Source organism: Gossypium arboreum, chromosome 5, assembly GCF_025698485.1.
Source record: "Gossypium arboreum isolate Shixiya-1 chromosome 5, ASM2569848v2, whole genome shotgun sequence".
Lineage (NCBI taxonomy): Eukaryota > Viridiplantae > Streptophyta > Magnoliopsida > Malvales > Malvaceae > Gossypium > Gossypium arboreum.
The window spans coordinates 85412689-85428749 of record NC_069074.1 but is presented as its reverse complement, the minus strand read 5'-3'; the positions used below and the strand labels follow the sequence as shown (position 1 = coordinate 85428749).

At 35.4% G+C, this 16061-nt stretch overlaps 1 long non-coding RNA gene and 1 pseudogene across 1 annotated transcript; both read right to left on the bottom strand.

The window, feature by feature from the left end:
• Nucleotides 1–2981: 2981 nt before the first annotated feature.
• LOC108451548 (probable protein phosphatase 2C 39) lies at nt 2982–5931 on the bottom strand (annotated as a pseudogene).
• Nucleotides 5932–10001: 4070 nt separating this feature from the next.
• Nucleotides 10002–11630, bottom strand: LOC128293259 (uncharacterized). The gene is made up of 3 exons (XR_008283408.1): nt 11503–11630; nt 11370–11421; nt 10002–10042 (listed from the first exon to the last, which is right to left on the bottom strand). It is a non-coding gene; the product is annotated as an uncharacterized LOC128293259 (long non-coding RNA).
• Between the last annotated feature and the right edge of the window lie 4431 nt (nt 11631–16061).

Genomic DNA, 16061 nt, shown 5'->3' with positions numbered 1-16061 from the left:
GAGGCTAGGCCATGCCAACTTCAGGTCACTTAACTTGCTGCATAAGCTTGGTTTGGCAGAGGATATGACCAAGGTTGAGCCACTTGAAGGTGTTTGTGATGTCTGTCAACTTGGCAAGCAAGCTAGACTTCCTTTTCCAGTTGATCAAGTATGGAGAGCTCGAGAAAAGCTTGAGCTGGTGCATTCTGACATTTGTGGCCCAATGAAGACCCCTTCACTAAATGGGAGTAAGTACTTTGTACTTTTCATTGATGATCTGACCAGATTTTATTGGGTTTTCTTCTTGAAACAGAAGTCTGATGTGTTTGAAGCTTTTGGAAAGTTCAAAGCTATGGTTGAAAACCAAATCGGTTGTAGGATCAAGATATTAAAAACAGATAATAGGGCTGAGTATCTGTCTGATAGATTCAAGACGCTATGTGAACAGGCTGGGATACATCATCAACTAACCACAATGTACACTCCTCAGCAAAATAGAGTGTGTGAAAGGAAGAATAGGACTGTAATGGATATGGCCAGGTGCTTGCTGTTCCAAAGCAAGCTTCCAAACACATTTCGGGCAGAGGCTGTCAATAGCTCGGTGTACCTGCTCAACAGGCTCCTAACACATGCTGTCAAGGATAAGACATCCTTTGAAGCATGGTATGGACTCAAACCATCTGTCTCTCATTTGAAAGTCTTTGGATGTGTGTGTTATGTCCTTGTACCTGCAGAAAGAAAGACCAAGCTTAAGAAGAGGTCTGTTCCCTGTATTTTTGTAGGCTATAGCAGTGACAAGAAAGGCTATAGAGTCTATGATCCTTCAACAAGGAAGATTTTGGTAAGTAGAGACATCAGATTTGATGAAAAGAAGATTTGGAATTGGGATGGTTCGAATGTAAGTCAGTTTGAAGAGGATTCGACTGAAGGCAACTTGGAGCTAATTGAAAGTGAGCCTAGTAATGGCAATGTTGATGACCTTCCTGTGAGAGGTACTCAGTCCATTGCTGATGTTTATCAGAGATGCAATGTGGCCATTGTGGAGCCTTTGAGCTATGAAGAAGCAGCTAGGGACATGAATTAGAAGAAAGCTATGGAGGTAGAAATGGGCATGATTCAAAAGAATCAGACTTGGGACTTGGTTGAGAGACCAGAAAAGAAGGTTATTAGAGTTAGATGGGTCTTTAGAGCAAAATTCAATGCTGATGGCTTATTGAACAAACACAAGGCAAGGTTGGTGGTTAAGGGGTATTGCAAGCAGTATGGAGTTGATTTTGAAGAGACCTTTGCCCCAGTTGCAAGGTTGGACACCATCAAGCTACTGTTTTCTTTAGTTGCATAGAAAAAATGGCAGATACATCAACTTGATGTTAAGTCAGCCTTCTTGAATGGTTTTCTCAAGGAGGAGATTTACATAGAGCAACCCGATGGCTTCCAATTCCAATAACAAGAAGACAAGGTCTATAGGCTGAAGAAGGCTCTGTATAGGCTGAAACAAGCACTTAGAGCATGGTATGATAGGGTAGATGCTTACCTGACTAAACTCAGGTTTAAGAAAAGCCTGAGTGAGCCAACCTCTATGTGAAGAAATCCAAGGATGAGACATTGCTGATTGTCTCGATTTATGTCGATGACTTGCTAGTGACTGGAAGCAAGGATGTTCTGGTCAATGAGTTCAAAGCATAGATGCAAGAGATATTTGATATGACTGATCTGGGGATCATGACCTACTTCCTTGGTATAGAAGTGAACCAAACTGATCGAAGGATTTTCATCAGCCAACATGCATTCACTTTGAAGATACTTGACAAGTTAGCATGAAAAATTGCAAGCCTGTAAACACACCTATGGCTCAAGGAGAGAAGCTGTCAAGCATTGGTGATCATGTAAGGGTCAATGAGAAGGAGTATAAGAGTTTAATAGGTTGCTTGCTCTATTTGACAGCAACTAGACCTGACTTGATGCATGCTGTAAGTTTGTTGGCAAGGTTTATGCATTGTTGTAATGTAGTGCATTTCAGGGCTGCCAAGAGGGTGCTAAGATACATTAAAGGAACTTTGAGGCTTGGTATGTTGTTTAATAAAGAAAAGGAGCTGAAGTTGGTTGGTTATTTAGATAGCGATTGGGCTGGTTGTATTGATGATATGAAAAGCACATCAGGGTACTTTTTCACCCTTGGCTCGAGTGTGTTTTGCTGGTGTTCAAAGAAGCAACAGACTGTTGATCAATCCACTGCAGCAGCAGAATACATAGCAGCAGCAGCAGTAAATCAAGCCATTTGGCTTAGGAAGTTGCTATATGATCACAATGAAGAGCAACTTGAGCCTACTGAAATTAAGGTTGACAATCAATCAACAGTGGCTATTACTAAAAATCCAGTCTTCCATGGCAAGACTAAGCATTTTAAAATCAAATTTCATTTTGTTAGAGAGGCTGAGCAGACAGGAGAAGTTAGCCTTGTTCATTGCAGCTCACAAGACCAATTGGCTGATATTTTGACTAAGCCACTTTGTATTGCAAGGTTTGTGAATTTAAGAAACAAGATTGGTATGTGTTGCATACAGTCCAAGGAGGAGTGTTAAGCATTGGCCTGCAATGCAACATATGGCCAGCAAGACAGCAAGCAGACCAGCAGTGGAGTAGAACCAAACGCAACAACTAGCTTAGGACCAATTTTGTTCTTTTTGTTCCAATGTAACCAACTTTAGTTTATTTGTAATTTGTAATATAAGTTAGTAGGATTTTTGATGAAATGGATGTAATGGTTGATACATCAGCTTGCTTTAGTTTAAAATTTAACTTGTATTAGTTGATTATTAGTGGGAGTAGGTTAATCATTAGGTAATGGTCATTTGACTTGTTAACTTTGTATTTATTTTTCATTATCAATGAATGAAGATTGCTGCTGATTTTCATCCATGTTTTGTGCTCAAGTTCTTTTCATTTTTGCTCTCGGTTTCATTTAGTTCTTAAGCAAATAACTTGTTGCTGCTGACTTTGTTCTAACAAAATTTTACAACAATGATGGAACCATCATCCTTGATGTTCCTTTTAACAGCTTCCTCAGTTAGGTGTTTTGCAGCAGATCGAGCATCTTTAATGCCTTTGATAGCATCGACAGCTTCTTGGTAATGGACCATTAAATCTCAGGATCAACATGCAGGTTCAATGAAAGAAAAATGTGATTAGATAGGGCTTACCTTCCATAAACCATCACTAGCCAATATTATAAGGTTGGTATCATGGTCGGTTGTTTCAATGCTCACATCTGGCTCTGAAGTAAGATGTTTCTTTAAACTCTTGTCCCCAAATACTTTCGCCACTGCCACTGACCATCAACACATGCGACATCCCCTGAAACAAAAACAATATCAGGAAAAGATGGTATAACCTTGAGCGTCATTCCTAAAAGATTAGGCACCCATTACCTGGAAAGTTCGAAACAAAACTGCCTCTATTTTCAATGCTCTCCCTTTTAGAAGTGGGCTCATGATAAACTGAAAGCTGTTTAGCCACACCGTTCTTAGATATCATAGCCCGGGAATTGCTAACATTTGCTATTACCAGCTTTTGGCAGTTGATCAATATTGCTGTTACTACTGTTGAGCCCCCTTTGCCCAAATCAATGGCTTATTCCAATATATTTGTATTCGTTAAACGATACGCTCTCCTAATTGCATTCTTTAGTTTCGTCCAAAAGTCAGACTGCTCGCATAAAAAGAAACAGAGACGCTTAGTTAAAACAACAAGCAAAACACTGTCAATGCCTAGGAAAAAGTATATAGGTTGTAAGGTGATAAAAGTGAGGCCTCTTTTAGAAGAGGCATTGCTACTCTTCTTTTATAAAGTTAGACCTAACATGATGCAATGCCCAACTATAAAGCCAACTACGATGCTTGTTGTCAAGGAATGTGCAGGTCAACTTTAATTCAATTTTTTCCAAGGTATCTTGATCTTAGGGTGATGGGGCGTCGAAACCATTAAAAATAATTTCTACAGTAAATAACTCTAAAAAGTAATAAAGAGTGGTAGTAGGGTTGAGTCCACAAGGATTAGATATTATAATCAACTTCCGTATTTAACTTGTGATCAGAGTTTTTGTCGTGTCCAAAGTCATGGCAATAGTCGTGCCCACGACTCCAAATAGCCCTACTAATAAAATATAAGCAAAAAGATTAGGGGAGTTTGAAAATGTTTTAGAAAGTGAATAATTGAAACAACATAAATAAACAATTAAATAATATTAGAAATAAATTTAATTTGGGAAATAAATTCAGATAATAAGCCTTAGCCCTAGACTCGATGGATTCTGAATTTTGAATCAATCCTTGAAAATTGATTTTCTCCTCCAAACAATAAGTTGGTTATAGCAGTTAAGAACGTCCTAACTACTAATTCTTTCTCTCGTAGCTGGTTCTGGTACGACCTGCAAACCAACCCTTATTGATTATCTAACTGAGATACACATGTTCCTGGTTCAAGATTTCAGCAGCCTTTCGTTCTAAAGAACCCAACTCGGATTAACGGCCTCGACCACGCGGGACGTTTAAACCTGATCACTTCTCCCTTGATTTGTTCTCGAAGATCCGAATACATTACGCCCGACTTGTGTCCCCAACTGCCCGCCAACACGACTTCAACCCAACGCGCTTTTTGATTTGAAATCGGGTTAACTTTAAGGGATGAGTTGTCAATTCCGATACTTAAGAAAAATGTGAATATCGATTGGAAAGATTTTGAAACGGATACGTATCTCACGATTCCCAACTGGAAAGAATACTGGTTTAAAACTAAGATGAAATTTAGTGAAGTATGAAATTATTCGTGCTTTGTAGATTTTGAAAGGTGATTTGATGATGGAGAAAAATGAGAAAAAAAGGTACTTTGAAAGCAATTAGACTAATTTGGCAAAGACCAAAGAAATGAAAATAAAACAGCAGTAACTATTGAGGCATCAACTTTGGAAGAAAAAAAATAATTCTATTTAATTCCAAATGGAAATCAAGTGTAAAATGTAATGTGTCTTTTCCAAGCTACCCTAAAGCCCTATTTATATATATGACATTTACTAAATTTGGCTTTAACCGCTAACACATAATTAAAATTAAATAAAAAATAAAAATAGATTTTTTCTAATTTTGGCTAAGAATTTGATGAGTCCTTAGCCACTTCCAAATTTTTTATTCAGCCCCACTTTATTGATTGTGTTACAAATTGATCATTTTCTGCTTATTTTTGGCTCGTAGCATCTCAATTGCATCCCTGACAAGATTAAAACATAAAATCACTAATTCAGCAGGGATCAATTCAAAAATTAATCGAATTAAACACAAAAAGTCATGCAAATTTAACATGTTATCATAGGGTGAGTACTTTAATACTATTACCAAAACTCTTTCGCCTTCAACAGTTGAGATTTGATAACGTAAAACAAGTGTAAAGACAATCATGAATTCAATAAGTTCGTCTCCTTAATGCAACAAAGTAAGAAAAATCACTGTTTATGATTGTGTTGATAAAATTGGAATCCAAAGCAATGTGAAACAATTTGGGGTTAACTTTTATCGGGTATCAAGCAGCGAAAGATACTTCCAAAGTCATAAAACAAGGTGGTGGATGAGGTTAAGAGCATTGAGGAAGCGTACAATTCAGCAGAGATGTACTCAATTCTCTTACGAACGTTGGCGTTAGCCTCCGCTAAATCTTGTTTCACAAGCACTGCACCTATCAACTTGTACACAGTTGCATCCTCGTTTAATAAATCCAACTCCTAACAACATTTTTTTTTTCAGCAAAAGAACTAATAATCATAAAAAAATCATTTGAAAGCTAATTAACTAATCAATCAATTAAATCAGCAAAATAAAGAAAACCCAAGGAAACCTTTAGGACTAGCTCGTTCTCTCCTAACTGAATATTGTACTTCTTCCTGACTTGATGGTTCTTGGCCATTCAACGAATACATAAATAAAGCTTTGGGGTTTCTCAATCGTAATATTTGAAAGCAAATAGCTGAGAATGAGTGTCGTTAGGCTTGCCTTTCTGGAGAACCCGTACAGTATTATTCAAAGGCCTATTTTTACTGTAATTATTTGGGCCTCGATTACATGGTTTAATCTCTAACAATGATGCCTGAATTCAATTATGATATATTGTTGTTGTTTTTGAGTTATCGTATATTTTTGTATCTAACTTGATCAGATGTATTTCGGCAAATAATATTTCTTTTGACCTAGTCTACATGGTAAATATCTTTAAACATCTTACTCCATAAAATATCAATTAAACTGTTAATAAGTTTATACTTTTGTGATTTAATTTTAATAATTTACAAAATGGTCAATGAACTATCTGAAAAATTTTCATTTAAATCATACTTTTTTTACTTTATTATTTTAACTTTTTGTAATGATTGGACGTCTAAATTATACTCTTTTTCATTTCGGTATTTTAACCTTTTGTCCCAAAGTAACTCAACTATCATTTTTATTTCATTTTACTAAAAATTTGTCAATCTCAAATAAGAATCATCACATGTCATATTCTTACTGATAACTTTTTAGTTGGGGTAAACTAACACGAAAATGATTATATACTAAAGTGAAAAAAAAACAATTAGATACCAAAATGTAAAAATGAGCACAATTCAAGAGATAGCTACAAAAATTGAGGCATTCATGCCACCATGACAAGCTTAGAACTAAAAAAAAAACACTCTATATAACAAGCGACTTTAATGGGTGAGGAACTTGGCTAAGCTAGTGGGTTTCATAAACCACCTTCAACAAATTATGCTTCAAAATTAATTAATTGATGTTGCTGTTTCAAGGATGGTACCTTATGAAGTAAACTATGTTTGTTCCTCTCATTTTAGAAATCAAATTTCTTTTTTATACGGGAGCTCGGTTTTTTTTTTTGCTATATTGTTGTTCGGCCTTTTCAATTTAAAAAATCGAATTATTGATTAAATTTATATTTTATTCTATTTAATTTGACTCAATACAACAAATATAAATTTGTTTAGTGAAAAACTTAAATGACTTAGAACATATATACGATTCAAAATTGAGAATCAATAAAAATTGAAATAGTTTAAATCTAAAATTAGTTTCACTGAATTTACTAAAAAAATTAATGAATTTGATGCGTTCAATTGGTTGGTCGATCTAATATTACTCTTGCCTTGTAATAAACAGCTTCTAGTTTCCATATATTGATGGAAACGAGGAAAGAATTATCAAAATTTGAATTCAAGATTTAATCTCAATAAATACTTGAGCAACATAAATAATTGACTAGACTAATTGACATATAGGATGATATGTTACCTTACCTTTGTTAAATCTTGAACTTCACAAAGCAAACATGGAACAAATGGTGACTAGACTAATTGACATATACGAGTTAATGACGAAACATCAACTTACTAATTGACAATTGGAAAGGAAAGAGTCCATAATTGAAAAGAGTTATTGCAGACATCATTAGCTTATGCTCCCTATCTTAAGGATGAACCCTCAATCTAAAGTACAAGTAGGCTTGCAATTAGAAAAAGTTATCAAAAGAGGAGAAATGGTTGGTGGATATTAAGAATCTGTCACTTATGGATAACTCCATATTATAGATTTTCATAGATATGTTGCCTTTAGAATGTCAATTTCTTGTAACTTTGTTATTGCAGAAGAACCCTTTTAAAGAAGATCACATATTCTTACTAAGTAAACATGTCTTGTCTGAGTGTTCTTAAATTTTCCTTTACAATGATCGAAAGTTCACCAAATTCCATCTCTAATTAAACAAACTCACTACACTGTTGTTTGGTTATTGTGAACAATTAAGAGATTTGCCTTGTCTTTCGATGCTTCAAGAATTGAAGAAGTTGGATCTTTGTTTGGCTAGAATTGAGAAAGTCACTGAAAACATGGATATGTTGATAAATCCAAGGTATCTTGATCATACTAAGCCCATTTTCATTTTGAAAGAGATACCCGCTGGACTTTTACCAAAACTCTTTCGTCTTCAACACTTGAGATTTGATGAGAGAAATGAAAAAAGGTCTAAAGGCAAAGAAGGTACTGCCATTGGAGAAGGATGAACACTTCAACGGACGTTTCGAAGACATTCATGAATTGAATAAGTTCGTCTCATGTAAGAAAAATCTCATCAAGTACCATTTACAGGTGGGCTCATCTAATATGTATTTTGGAAGAGATAAAAGAGTATCAATTGGAGAAGTCGACATTTATGGAGGTGAGTTAATTATGCTCCCAATTGATATTCAAGAGTTGCATATTTTACAGTGCCACTATTTGAGAATCATAGTCGATGATGATAATTCTTTCTTCAAAAATGCGATTGACTTGAGGGTTTGTAATATTTGAAAGTGTAGAAGACTAGAGTGTGTTGCTTCCTTGTCCTCTTTTGCCTCCTCTTCCACACCACTCATCCATTTCAGAGCCTCAAACGGTTGCAACTTGAAGCTCTGCCAAAGTTGAGTGTCCTTATTATCAAAGATGAAGGATTTGGTTCAGCAACAACATTAATATTGTCTCTGTCTGCCACCTTTTCCCATCTTAAGGAAATTTATGTACACAACTGCTCAAGTTTGAAGATGTTGTTTCCATATTGGTTGCTTCCCAACCTCCAAAACTTGGAAGAAATATCAGTGGATCATTGTGATGAACTGGTCGAAATTTTGGGAGCACCAACATCAGAAGTTGAAGGAAAAGGGAGTGATGCATTAATCAAATTCCATCTTTCCAAATTGAGAGTATTAAATTTGTTGACATTACCAAATATGAAGAACATTTGTAGCAAACGTGGAGTGATGATTTGTGATTCTCTCCTGTTTATCTATGTTACTAAGTGTGATAAATTGCAGAGAGTTCCTCCATTTGTTTCTCTTGTTGGCAATTGGAAGCCATATTCTTTTACTCCACCTTCTCTTACTAGTAGATAAACTACAGAATGGTGGGAATTGTTGCAGTGGGATGAGCATCCCTACTTTTAAAATGTTCAACCTCATTGGCATGAATGGTAATAGGTAATGTCAATATTTTTATTTGTTTATTTGTACTCTATAATATCATTTCTCTATTTTAATGCAGATTCTTGTATTGTTTTTAAGGTGATGATGAGAAAACTGCCTCCATTGTAACTTCATTTGGATATATCTGAAACTTTTTGCACTTCCTATATCATGTCATTGTAAAATCATGTCACTTTAGTTAAAGCCATAATTTTCCCCCAATTATAAATATATATAACTCTAAAATTAATGATTTATTGCATTGCCCTTATATATATTAGTCATACAAAGACTAAAATATAATAAAATAAGAAATAATTAAAATAAATCAATTCATGATATTTTTAATCTATATTATAGAAAAAAATTTAAGATTTTTGTAACAATAAATCAAACAATTAATTTTGACATTGAGAAAAAAATATTTATTTCAAAAATTGAATTTAGAAAAATGTGGTTAGTATAAAAATGTGTTGGGATTTATTTTCATAGAAGGGGTCGACTTCTTCAGGAAAAATCTTCAAAGTATTATATGTCAAGTAGTTTATCAGTCCCTTGATAACTTATAATACCCTAAACGCGGCCTAAATGTTAATGCCAAATCTGGAGAAACTATCATGACACTCTTTGAAAAACCTAAAAATTAATTAGGCTTGTAGAATAACGCCATATTTAAAAAAAAAACAATTTTGGTTTATTTTAGTGAAAATATCATTCACAATTAATTCATTAATGATAATGACTAAATTTATATTTTCAAAGAGCATTTATTAACAGCGGGACCCTTAGTTAAAGTCAGTTTGGAAACATAAATCGTATTTTGAAAATTCAACATTTTGTTGATAATGAATTTTAAATTTTAAATCAAAAAACGGTTTAAAACAGTAAATAAAAGTTCAAAACCAAACAGACCTAAATGTTCAAAACAGTCCAATAAAATCAAAACAGAATAAACCATAATTTAAAATAACAAAATTATCAAAAGTGTTTAACCGAGCTCCCGTCACACCGACTCGTCCTAAGTCTGGGGGTTATCTGAAAGTAAATAGACAGAGGTGAGCTTTTGAGTTCAATGTGTAACTTATAATAACATAAGCATAGACTTAATTTCAGACATATTTTAAGAAATCATCAAACATGTTTTATAATAGAGCAAAAACACAATATATCAGATGTAGAATCACAATCCTACCCCCATTCACTATCCACCATTTCCGATTATCCTTACACACCATATAGAGTATCATATACCTATCTATCCCTACACACCGCTTAATGTCGGTATGATGCTTTTCAGATTATTCACAGCCAAGTTACCAGATCAATATGCGATAATTCGCCAGTAACAGAAATCTATGTGTGGCTGAGCCACCAGATACGACAGATAGATTAAATTACCCACACTTCCTTCACAACATATATCCCTCCCAATGCATATGCAAAAATAACATATACCAAATATGTATATGACATACATGCTTATTATGACAGATACAGAACATGCTTAACAAATAACATATTATGCTTATTTTATTACAGAACATACTTATCATGTTATTGATCAAACATAACATGCAACATATTTTATTACAGAACATACTTATCATGTTATTGATCAAACATAACATGCAACATAATAATCTTACGTTCATAAGCTGTATATAACGAATACAAAACATCAGAAATCATAGTTTATAGTCCAATTTGTACCATAGAAACCCTACAGGAGGCCCAGATTTGACTCGTACGACAAACGCGCCCTACTGAAAATTTTTAAAATTTGAGCGCACATGCCCATGTAACCCACACGAACTGGCACACGGTCTCACACACAGCTATGTGGCCCACGTAGCCCAATTGATCTAGACCATGTGTCTTACACGGTCCAACACAAGGTTGTGTGGCGTCAGCAGTCCCCAATTTCAACTTTCGCCATTCACTGTTTTCTCAAGTTTTCGTTACATACTTGGGTATTTGGGTATTTTCTGATGCGAATTCAACTAAGATATTCTCATAACCTAAAATAACCATTTATACGAATAATTTCTGTAACGATTTACTAATTCCAAAGTAACACACTCGGTCACAATTGCTAACAAACTGAAAATTAGTTCCTTGGGTGTCGAACACTTACCCAAACGATCACAACAGACAGTGGCGAATCTAGAGGGGGGCTAGCATGGGCCCCGGCTCCCCCTAAAATATAAAATTGTTATTTAAGTCCTTAAATTTTTTTAAAATTTTAAATTAGTAAAGATAAAAATTTAATTTAATCTTTTAAAATTACAAATGTATAAACTATAAAAATTAAAATTTAATTCTACCCTAAAAGATTGTTCTGGCTTCGTCTGTGACAACATACCTCCAAAATCACTAAGTCGCTGGTAACTCGTCGTTCACCTCAGAAACTCCTCCTACCATAATACGAAACAATTAAACCAAAGCACTTATTTCCGAAACCACAATAGCATTCCACTTAAAACATGAAACCTTACCGAACCACCACGTGTACTAAGAATGGCACCACGAACGAGAGTAATCACAAAGAAACGAAAGGAACTCAGCAGATTACGAAAGTTCAAGGAAAAGCACAAAGCAAAAATCGGCACAGCTTACTTACTGTAACCAAGGGGGGGGGGGGGAGGGGGGAATTGAAGAAAGCAATCTGAAAAATTCTCTTGATTGCAAAACGTGAGAAAAAAAACAAAAAGTGAGTTTAGGAAAGAGTGGGTAATTGATGGTAGGGTGAGAGATTAATTTGGGGAGGAATTTTCTAAAAATAAAATAAAAGAAATTGAAGAAAGAAATCCCAACTGAACAGATTTTCTACTACCTATCAACTTATCAGAATTCTAATTTAATCCAAACACAACCCTTTGAGCGACACACAAAAATTTAGCAAAATTATTGTCACTTTACGCACAAGTAGGGATTTGAAACACATAACCAAAAAATAAGCTAATTGAATGAGAATAATATTTAAGTCATAATGACCAAGATAGTATAGGGACAAAAATAACAAAATTTTCCAAGATTAAAGTTTAAACCTATATCCTCAAATAATCAATCAAAACTTTTAACCACTACAGCAAATACTTAATTATGACAAAATTTAACAAATTAAAATTTTAAATTTTTGAGGCGTTACATAATTGAAGGTATTATCTCTGTGGGGATTTTGTTTCTGTGAGTCTTGTAGGTACCTCCAATCAAAGCACCCGATCCTGTGCCCTCTAGGAACTCGCTCATGGCTCAGTGGCTCTAAACATAGAATGAGAGACAAGACCCCAATAAGGGACAATACATTTGATTGTTAGGGATCGGTCAACTATCCGGTAGATGACATTTTGTGAACCCTTTAACAATTTTCAATGCAACTCTTTCTAATTATAAAATATTTATATTTATTATGCAATTTATATATACAAAATTAAATATAAAATCTTATAAAAATAACATGTTTGATTTAATAGTGCAAAAAGTGTTGGATTATTTATTATAAAACAAATTAAAGAATAAGATCTATTGATTTAATATTATTTTATTATTTATTATTCTAATTTCTAACTTTTATTTTTATTATTTTTTGAAATTAAATATTATTAATTTTAATCTTTTCATGAGTAATATATAATTGGAAAAGAAAGTTATGGGTGTTTAACTACAGCCACACGTGATATGATTTTGCTTACGGACACAGATAGGGGCATTGAACGAGCAGAGAATTTGCATTCCTTTATCTATCCATGTCGACTAATTTAATATTTTCTATTAAAGTATATATATTTTTATGAAATTATAATTGTTGGGTATGGGTCTCACTATGTGGGAAACCCATATTTTCTGCCACAATATTTTGCCTTTTTTAGTTTTGTCAAAAGCCATTTTTTTGGGGATTTTACGGGTGTGTGGGCGGAAATTTTGAGAGAGTGAGATTGAAGCTCATCCAGAGAAAGAGAGAAGAGAAAATCAGTTTTTCAAGCTTGGTGCAGCAGTGATCAACTCTTCGATCGAAGGTTCATCCGTGGTTCGATTGAGCTGATTTTTGGACAGCAGCTAGGCGATAAGGTGTTCTTGACTTTGTACGGTCAGATTTTTCATCCGAGCCTTGTAGCATCGGAAATACCCATTTTTCAGCAGCTGTATTTTTTGGTGATGTTCTCTCATTTTTCTCTCTTTTGCTAAAGATTACATATTGTTAGCCTTGTTGGAGTTGAATGCTTGCTGTAGGCTTGATATTGTGATCTTGTAGTTGAACGTTTGATGATAGTGGAGCTCTTGATCGGACTCTAAAGTCTCATGGTTTTTACCCTTGATTTAGAGGGGTTTTCCATGTAAAAATACCGGTGTCTCTATTTATTTTTGTTGTGGTTGCATTAGTTGATTTGTGGTTGATTAAGGTTGCTAGAGAACATATCTTGTGCTATTGTGCTTCCCATAATTTTTGACAGGAGTTATAGGGAGAGAAAGAACATCGGTTGTGCTTTCGCTTTGTTTCGGTTGTTCGGTTTCTTCCCAACAAACTGGTATCAGAGCTTGGTTATTGTGTCAGATAATTATGAAAATTAATACGAGCAAAATGATTATGTTGAATGACACAAATTATCAACTTTGGCAGAATAAAATGAAGGACTTGTTGTTTGTGAAGGCTTTGCATCTTCCGGTCTTTACTACTCAAAAACCCGATTCGAAAAGTGATGAAGAATGGGAATTTGAGCATCAACAAGTATGTGGCTTTATTCGGCAATTTGTAGAAGAAAATGTTTACAACCACATTGATTAGGAGACACATGCTCGAACATTGTGGGAGAAGCTTGAAAGCTTGTATGCTTCGAGGTCGGGCAATAACAAGTTGTTTTTACTGAAGAAAATGATGGCATTGAAATACAAAGAAGGAATGTCTATAGCTGACCACGTTAGTGAATTTCGGAGTGTGATGAATCAGTTGCTTGGTATGGGTGTCAAATTTTATGACGAGATTTTAGGGCTTTGGTTGCTTGCTACTTTACCAGACTCTTGGGAGACCTTTCAGGTCTCGCTCATTAATTCTGCCCCACAGGGTATTATCACTTTGGATTTGGCTAAGAGTGGTATGTTGAATGAAGAGGTTAGAAGAAGATCTCAGGGTTCTACATCACAGTCCGAGGTGTTGGTTATTGAGAACAGGGGGAGGAACAGAGACAAAGATGGAAAGGGTAGAGATAAAAGCCGAAGCAAGTCAAGATCGAGATACAAGAATCTTGAGTGTCATCATTGTGGTAAGAAATGTCATATCAAGAAATATTGCTTCAAGTGGAAGAAAGAGAACAAAGGTGGTGGTGATAAACACGATGGGAATAACGATGAAAAATCCGAGCGTGTTGCTACTATTACTCGTGAAGATCTGTTAGTTATTTGTGATGAGAATTTGGTCAACCTAGCATGTGACGAGACTAGTTGGGTGATTGATACTAGTGCATCACTTCATGTCACGTCGAGGAAGGAATTCTTCACATCTTATACTCCTTGTGATTTTGGGGCTTTGAAGATGGGTAATGACAGTTTGGTTTCGGTTATTGGTATGGGAGATGTTAGCTTGGTGAGTAACAATGGAACAAAGTTAACTCTCAAGGATGTCAGACATGCACCGGATATCCGTTTGAATTTGATTTCTGCAGGAAAGCTTGATGATGAGGGATTCTGTAACACCTTCAGTGAGGGGCAGTGAAAGCTGACTAAAGGCTCCTTGGTTGTGGCTCGAGGAAAGAAGAGCTCAAATTTGTACTTGATGCAAGCTTTGACTTCTCGAGAAATGGTGAATGTGACAGTGAATGACAGCTCAACTGAGTTGTGGCATAAACGACTCAGTCACATGAGTGAGAAGGGGCTTAACTGTTTTGCGAAGAAGAATCAACTTTCGGGTTTGAAGAATGCTCATTGTCTAGCAGGAAAACAGAGAAGAGTTTCATTTAGAAGCCATCCTCCTCATAGAAAATCAGAGTTGCTAGAGTTGGTCCATTCAGATGTTTGTGGTCCGATAAAAGTAAGATCACATGGTGGTGCACTTTACTTTGTGACTTTCATTGATGATTGTTCAAGAAATCTATGGGTTTACACTTTGAAGTCTAAAAATCAAGTCTTTGAGGTGTTTAAATAGTTTCAAGCATCAGTTGAAAGGGAAACAGGGAAGAAGTTGAAGTGCATTCGATCGATAATGGTGGCGAGTACGTGGTCGTTTCATGAGTATTGTCTGCGACAGGGAATCAGACATCAGAGAACACCACCAAAGACTCCACAGTTAAATAGGTTAGCTAAACGAATGAACCGAACATTGATTGAGAGAGTCAGATGTTTGTTGTCAGATGCAAAGTTGCCAAGATCGTTTTGGGCTGAAGCTTTGAATACAGTGACACATGTGATAAATCTGTCTCTTAGTGTTCCTTTGAAAGGTGATGTGCCAGATAGAGTTTGGTTTGGTAAAGACGTATCATATGATCACCTATGTATGTTCGGTTGTAAAGCATTTGTTCATGTTCTAAAGGATGAAAGATCCAAGTTGGATGCCAAGGCTCGACAATGCATTTTTATTGGTTATGGTCTAGATGGTGAGTTTGGTTATAGACTCTATGATCCAGTTCAGAAGAAACTCCTAAGAAGTAGAGATGTTGTCTTCATTGAGGATCAGACTATTGATGACATTAATAAGACGGAGAAAGTGGATTCACAAGATAGTGGTGACTTGATCGATGTGAATCCGGTTCCCCTAGACTCTTCACCAGATCCTATCCAGGATGATGTGCATGGTGATGTTAGTGGTGACCATCAGACTATAGGTGACTTTGATACTCCCATGGATGATGTTGTGAATGATCAACAACAAGCACCTATAGCTCCACCAGCAGTTCCACTTCGAAGGTTTTCCAGTGATCGACGATCTTCTGTCAGGTATTCTCCTGATGAATATGTTCTTTTGACTGACGGGAGAGAACCTGAATGTTATGAAGAGGCTATGGAGAGTGAATGCAAAGATCAGTGGGTTGAAGCGATGAAAGACGAACTTCAATCCTTGCATGAG